Source organism: Carcharhinus amblyrhynchos, unplaced genomic scaffold (genome assembly GCF_965287045.1).
Source record: "Carcharhinus amblyrhynchos unplaced genomic scaffold, sCarAmb.v2.hapA scaffold_38, whole genome shotgun sequence".
Classification (NCBI taxonomy): domain Eukaryota; kingdom Metazoa; phylum Chordata; class Chondrichthyes; order Carcharhiniformes; family Carcharhinidae; genus Carcharhinus; species Carcharhinus amblyrhynchos.
In genome coordinates, this window is record NW_027649779.1 from 7,719,237 (window position 1) to 7,727,387 (window position 8,151).

The 8,151-nt window shown below is 41.4% G+C and overlaps 1 non-coding gene across 1 annotated transcript; it reads right to left on the bottom strand.

Moving 5' to 3' along the window:
* Positions 1–4,539: 4,539 nt before the first annotated feature.
* trnaf-gaa (transfer RNA phenylalanine (anticodon GAA)) lies at positions 4,540–4,612 on the bottom strand. Its single transcript has one exon. It is a non-coding gene; the product is annotated as a tRNA-Phe (tRNA).
* Positions 4,613–8,151: the final 3,539 nt, after the last annotated feature.

Sequence of the window (8,151 nt, forward strand, 5' to 3'; positions counted from 1 at the left end):
TTCAATTCACCATTGCTAAATCCGGTAATGAATACTGTGCAAAGGGCGCGGGACTGTTTGGGCTGAGGGTCGAGCTAAGCGGGAGGGTGGAGGGTGTGGTGAGGTGGGGTGGAATTGTGAAGAGAGTTCACGGGGGCTGAGTTTTGAGATTCATTTCATTGAGGGAGTTGTGTTGCAGCTGAAGTGAAATGCAAACATTCGCTCAAGTTAACAGAATAGTACAAAACTGGAGGTCAACATGATGTCCAGGCTGGTTCATTAGTATTAGCTGATTTGAATCCGGATTTTTTCTGGACTCAATTAATTTTTTTATTTGTTTTTACAATTTCAATACACGTTTTAATCAGAAATGGTGACACAAAATATGTCTACACTGTGTATGTTTCACTGAGATATTGTTTTGTGCAGAACACGAGGTAAACACACTGTTCTAACGAAAAATCTGTTTATTCTGTAAGTAATTTTACAATTGCAGTAAATGGAGATCTGATCACATTCTTCAGATCCTCTCTGAATTGTGCCTGGGTCACTGCGTAAATGTATGTATTGGTGCAGCAACTCAGAAGTTGGAGCATAAATCCTAATTCCCGCACAAATGCAGGAATATAGAAATGAATTAAGTTTACATAATATAATCGTTGACAAAAGGAGTGGATAAGAAAGACTGACCACAGTAGGATAAAATTTAATGATAGAGCAAATAGTAAGATAATGGATTTTCTTCTCTTCACTGTCTCTGGGTCCTTTGAAGTGTCCATACACTTGTGGCTCTGAAGTCTCCTGCGGAATTTGGTCGACCCTAGAATGTGTTTAATGGTGAAAACATTCAGCAACAGAATCAACAAAAAAGGAATGAACGGTGTTAAAATATAATGCAGATTTTCAACTGCTCCCCATGCTGCAGAATAGAGGGCATCAAAGTCTACATAACAAAAATGGGGAATATTCTGAAACACATACCTATCACCATACATGAAATACCAGAAAATGTTCTTTACACTGAATAGCACACTCACAGTTCCGAGAACCACTGTTGCAGTTTTCTCAGTGCAGTATTTTATTTTCAGCTTCTGACAAGTAATAGCCACAAATCGATCAAAGGTGAAAGAGACAGTGAACCAGACAGAGCAATCAGTGACTGCATAAAGCAGCACAGCATGGATATTACATATTTTAATGTGGTAAATGATTAAAAATTCAAACTTAATCGGAATTTGCCTCAATATGAGATCGATGATAACGACCAGTAGATCCGCTGCTGACATGGAAATGAGGTAACGTATCACACTTTTGGAAAGACCACACTTCCCTCGTGACAGGATAAGAATCGTCAATACATTCACTGTAAGGAAGAGAAACACAATTTACTCGTACTTTAGACTGAGCACAAGAGAAACAATCTCTCAGGATCCTTGGTAACAGCTGAAACATTTTTATTAAATCCACCCCAGAATAGAATGAGTCCACCTATTCTGCTCGAGACCAAGTTCACAGCAGAAAAGCCCCGCAATGATGTAGCAAGAGGCCACATTCACCAGTTAATAAAGTCTCCAATTTGCTGCCTTCTTCAGATTTGTATATGGGGGTCACAATGGTGCCAGTAGGTTTGGAGGAAATATTTCTGGTCTGGATGACTCTGCTTTGATTGTGCTGAAGACTGTGCAGTTGAAGATGTTGAATAAGCTGATTTGGAATTGGCTGTGAATCATAACACTGGAAAACATGTTACATAACGACAACCGTAAAGTGGAAAGATTGAAAGTGAATGTCAGGTAGTGTGAGGATAGCTGTGTGGCAAGGGGAAATGTTTCCAGTGCATTCACAGCAACAAACCATGAAGGTTACACAGAATGATATCAATAACTGGGTAACATAGACAAGGACAGTGAACACAGAGAAATATGACTTACCAGTGACACCAACTACAGCAAGGAACGGGTAGTAAATCCTTTGGATGTCGTAAAATACCCAAAGAATACGAAGCTCAAGTGGTATAATCCAGAACATGGCTCTGAAATTCAATGATCGCTGGCTGTACTAGAGACCACTCCCAGTTAAACAACATTGCACACAGTGTGAAATTTCCTATTTATAAATCTTCTAATGTCCCCATTGGAACAATTAAACAGTGTGCTGAGGGACATGAATCCCAGTCTCTGAACAAACAAGATGACTTCATCTTTTCTTGTAAATTACATGGTATTGTCCTTTTTATGCATGTTAAAAAATCCGAATGAAGGCAAACATTTTGGTTCATGCACTTTGGCAAAAAAAAGGAACATTGATTAACAATGTGTTGCTGAACTGAAGAGAGTTGAAACCGTTGTGAATATTGCTGTCACACATTGTCAGCCTATCCGTTTTCCAACAGATCTCTAAAGACAGATAAGTCAACGCCGGGAACAAAATAGTGAGGCTGAAATCATTTTGTTTGCAAGAACACACAACAGAATGGTTGTCAGTAAATACTTACATCTTAAATGTTCTTCAGTTGAAACACATGAACTGTTTGGTGTTTTCATGCATTCGTGGAAGGCAGAGATGGGCTGAAGGTTATCACTGGGAAAACTGAAGGGGAATTGCTAAAAGAGATCATTTCTCCAAAGAGGGTTATTAGAAAATAGATTATTTAAAATAAATAAGCACGCAAATGTCTATGATATTTCTTAGACATAGAACCATAGAATTCCTACAGTTCAGAAGAAAGGTTATCTTGGCCCACCGAGTCTGCATCCCACCCAGGTCCTCCCCTCTGCCCTATCCCCATTAGTCCCACACATTTACCATGGCTAATCCACATATTCAAAGGGAAAATAACGGGCAATTTTTGCATGGTCAATCCAACTAATATGATCTGTTGTAATAAAAATGAGTGACGAGTTTTTGTGCAGTAATACAGGGACAGAGCCGAATGCACAGATATCGATATAGCACCTGTAGTCACATGAGTGCAGACTGGGTCCAGTTCAGTCATTTCTGAGAGAGTGTATACAGTATATCACTAACCAGCGTGGTGTGTTCTCATCTAAATAGAGACATGACATACTCAGTTTTGACAAAGACAAGGTCTTTGTGAAGGATACAATGTGAAGGATAAACTTGCATTTGGTGAATAAAAAGTCCGAAATACAATAAAAAGCAGGTGATTCATGGATGAATGAACATTTTTAAAACAGTTCCGTCAGCTTCCCTGGTGGTGTAGTGGTTTGGATTTGGCACTCTCACCACCACGGCCTGGGTTCGATTCCTGGTCAGGGAATGTAAATTTATTGCTGTACAACAATCCTGTGTTACTTTCAGGTCTGCAACTGTCAGAATCAATGTTGGGGAGACTTCCTTGTTTGCGTCTGAATTGGAAAAGTCACATGTAAAGAACCAAAAAGAAAATAAGAGAGCGATAGGCTAGAAAGTGCTGATGGTACAAAATGCTAATACGGGTTAAAATCTGGCTGTTAATGGGGGAAAATTTATTGTTTCTACCGACACAAATATCTACAGATCTCGGTCCAAATCTCTGCTTCAGTGACAAGAAAACTTCTAATTGAATGAAATAGTAAAGTCTCCCACCCCCAGTGAAGTGGAGGCAGTTTTCATTCAGAAACCAGTAACTGTGAGTTTAACAATGTGGGAAGGAGAAAGACTCAGTTTGAGCGGTGACATTGCGGGAGGAATGGAGAGCTGGAGTTCACCCAGAAAAGCAGCAAATTTAAAATCAATGGTGTCCAACGTTGGATGGTCCATTAACGGTGATAATTTAATGTTATTGAGCAGAATCACCACAGAATGGTGTCTCACAGGTTGATGCTAAAACTTTGAATGGAGTGAACTGCAGTAACATTGAATGCAGTAGAAAGGGCAGCACGGTAGCACAGTGATTAGCACTGATGCCTCACAGCGCCAGGGACTCAGGTCCTCGGGTCACCGTCTGTGCGGAGTTTGCACGTTCTCCCCGTGCCTCCGTTGGTTTCCTCCAGGTGTTCCAGTTTCCCTTTCAAAGATGCGTGTTTTAGTTTGATTGGCCATGCTAAATTGGTCCTAGTGTCAGAGGGATTAGAAGGGTAAATATGTGGGTTTACGGGGAATAGGGCGTGGGTGGGATTGTTGTGGGTGAGGACTCGATGATCCGAATGGCCTCCTTCCGGAGGAATCAAAAGAGGTAATGCAAATATACATTGTTTTGGATGAAACAGCAGGTCAACTAAATGTATTTTCACTGCCATGTAAAAGCGGACCAGACATCTGCACTGAAATCTGATGAGGTTGGAAAAACTCAGGACGTTACATGGCATGTCTGCATCAGGAAACAAAGATAAACCTTCACCTCCATCACCTTTCATTAAAATTGGGAATGTTTAGGAATAGAGGAAGGTTTTTAAAAAATGAAATCCAACAAAGAGGAAATATAACAACATCTGGCCGGGGGGAAATTGCGCTGGGTATTTGATCTGTTGTAGTTTGTGTGAATTGATGTTTGAAGACAGTGCGAGACAAAATGCAGTGGTAATTAGTCGATAGCCCAGAAAACCACCAAAGGGATCCTGCCGAAAGCCGGGATTGAACCAGGGACCTTTAGATCTTCAGTCTAACGCCCTCCCAACTGAGCTATTTCGGCCGGCTGGTATACGGGAAGCTTTCGTCTCCCAAATATCTAAGAGAACAATGATTTCTGTCCGTTCGTTAATGCATCATTTCAATTGTACTCAGTATCTGTTTCAATATTTAATATCAATGTATTATTTAACACATATTTCTTCGTTCTGAATTGAATATTTCTGAACATGAACATCACTGAATTGCAAACATAACTGACCAACAGAATGAATCGAGTCACCGGGTAATACAGATCACAATTTAAGATTGAACATAGTTTTTTAAAGAAGTCAACTAAATCGAAATGGAAGAGATTTTTTTAAAAAAAGATGTGTATCTGCTAGTGATCCTTGAGCCGTTCTTGTTGTGGGTGTGAGACACTCAGGCGCATAAATTCCGGCCCCTTACGGCAAAGTCCAGCAGATCCACACTGAGTCTCGATTCCCTCACCTGTCTGAGGGTCTCTTCCTGTTTCTAAGTGGTGGAAAGCGATCTTAAAACAAAGATTTTTCTGTGAAATGTGCACCATTTCCTCTAGTTCACTCACAGGATCACTTGTGTCTATTTTTTTGAGCACACGCTGCTATCAGATATTTCAGATGGTGATTAAACATATCAGTCTGCGCCTATAAACCCAGTAAATTCTGTTGTAGACTGAACTAGATATGAACATCTGCTCGGCGTCAAAATCGAACTTCTCTGTCAGTGAGTCAAAAAAATACTTTTCTTATTTCACAGAAAATATTTGAGGGTGAAGTCAGAGCAATGATAACATTTCTTTAACATCGAGGTTCAGATAATGTTGAGCAACAAACTGAAATCAAGCAACTTTTCCCTTACACGACATGAGAAAGTTTAATGAATGTTTCTGCCTGGTTTTGAACCAGGGGAATGTTTCGTGTGTGAGGCGAATGTGATAGCCACTATACTACAGAAACAAACCCAACCATCCTAAAGCTAATCTACCTATCTGCAATGTTCAACTGCGCTGTGTTGCTGCAGGTTCCGATGGTTAGACTGAGAGCCCATGTCACTGAATTCAGGAAGATAACCGTAACTTTCAATCTGATTGTACAACTTATCCCCAACATCAACATTTAAAAGCGTTCGTCTGGCAAATGTCTAAGGGAACAATTATTTCTACCCATTTATTAATGCATCATTCTCATATTCCTTCGAATAATCTCAATCAATTGTTCTCAGTAATAAAAGCAAATTACTACGGATGCTGGAATCGGAAAAGAAAATGGAAAATTCTGGCAAGTCTCACAAGGACTGTGAAGAAAGCAGAGCTCTGACAAGCTGGTCTTGTTCAGTAGATTTACTGCAGTAAGGTTTATGTCAGTTCGAAACAAACATTACTATTTGAATGTGGTCACTTACAGTGAAATTTAATGCAGTGGAAGGTAGCCTACTTATTTTTACAGGAGGAACCATCAATGGATTTATAAATATGAATTTTGCAACGGGACTGAAATTTCTCCCTGCTGTTGACATGGTACAAATATTTACCGAAGATTTTCAAGCAGTGCCCATGTGTCGGGTTCCGCGGTGTAATGGTGAGCACTCTGGACTTTGAATCCAGTGATCCGAGTTCATATCTCGGCAGAACCTTGCTTTAATTTGCAAATGCAGATTCCCTCATCACTGCGGCTCCTGTGTAATCAGTGCACAGTTCACCCACCGGTTCCCTATTATCCACAGCACACGGGACTGCTTCAATGACCTTATGAATAGTCTCATTCTGTGGTATGAACATTGTGTGATATTCTGCTTTCCTCACGCTCAGGCCATGGAACCCACAGGACTCGCTTTTATCTCTCCTGAATTGCTTGCTATCAGAGCCCTTCCTGTTGTTATGTTGCCTGGCTGCTGGATTTCACGTGTTTAAAACTTCCTACCTTTCCAACATTTAACCATTTAAATGAAAGGTTATGGAGGTGGAAGAAGTGAATCCTTCCCCTGTGCACACTTGCTGCCTGGCTTCCTCAGTATTTTTTTTTCAGCTCTTCCAAATTTCACTGCAGCTGTCTGATCAGATTAAGATGACAATATCAGTATCTGCATTCGGCTGGTGTTTGCACCAGTGGCTCGTTGGTCTCGTGGTATGATTCTCGCTTCGGGTGCGAGAGGCCCCGGGTAAGCCCCATTGCTATTCATGGCCAAATCTTGGTCATTACTTTATCGTACACACAGCAGGATGAATTCACTCCCGGTTTGGTTTGAAAGCCTGACAATGTAGAGAATCCAACAACACAACTCATTCAAGATGCTTTCAAAAGTTGAATGTGCTCATGGACGTCCCCTGAATCCCAAGTCAATGATTCCAGAGGACACGGTGCTTGTGGATTCCAGCCCCTGGTTTTATGTACATTGTTATTCATTCATGTGATATGGATGACTGCTCCATTTTCTGTCTATAGCTGTCTCTCCTTGCTTCTCTGCATCGACGTCAGTCTTTTTCAGTCTCTCTGTGCCTATATTTCATTTCCCTCGACTGTTCTTGTTTCCCTGTAAGCTCTCGCTGTCTGCGTGACAAAGTTTCATTGGCACAGTTGCCATTGGCGAGGGGATTTAATATGATGACGCTGTTCTCTCTGAGGTTTGGAATTATGAGAAGTGAACTCATTGAAAAGTCTGGAACTACGAGAGAGGGTTTGGCAGTGAACAATCTGAGAGATTGTATATGCCTCTGATTCTGTGTGTGCCCTTGTATCTGCGGATGCCCCAGTTTCACTGTTTGTAAGCCCCTGATTCAGTGTTCACCCTTGTATCTTTCGAGTTACCAGTATCTCTATATGTCTGCGCCTGAATCTTGGTGTATCTGCATCCATATGTGCCCCTGCATCTATATGTGTCCCTGAATCTGTGTATGCCACCGCCACCCCCCTCCCCGTATCTCTGTCGGCCCCAATTCACAGCTCCTGTATCTGTGTGTGCCCCTCGATCTTTGAGTGCTTCAGAACCTTTGTGTGCCTGTACATGCATGACCCCCGAGATCTGTGTGTGTGATTGTGTGTGTGTCCATCCCTGTAAATGTCTGATTCTTTGTGCTTTTTTAAGACTAAACCGTGAAAATGTCTGACAAACGAATTACAGAGGGCAGAAATGTTTACCCACTAAGATTCTGAATGTGATCACCGTCTCATAACTGCATCGAATGTACAATCTGAAGTCTCACATTATCCCAACTTGAATCTCCAGACATTATCTCCCAATGGGAAATGAAGAACACGGTTTACCTGTGGTGTCTGGTTATAAAAAGGGCGAATACGCCAGCCGAGATCCTTCTATGAACTCCAATCTCGGACAATATCGTTCAATGTTCATTTTTCAGCAACCGGCTCGCAGACTCACAAGCACCAGCGCCTGCAGTCGTTGTGGCCCGCCAGCAGATGGTGGTGTTGTATCACTTTAATCTCAAGTGTAGTGCAGCAGGTTTGAGGAGCTATTTGAGGAAAAAATATTTCCTTGTTTCCATGGAAAGGAACAAATAGTAAAGCGGGAGGGATCAAATGGAAATAGTAGACAGTGTGAAGGGAAATATTGTCTGCCTACAAT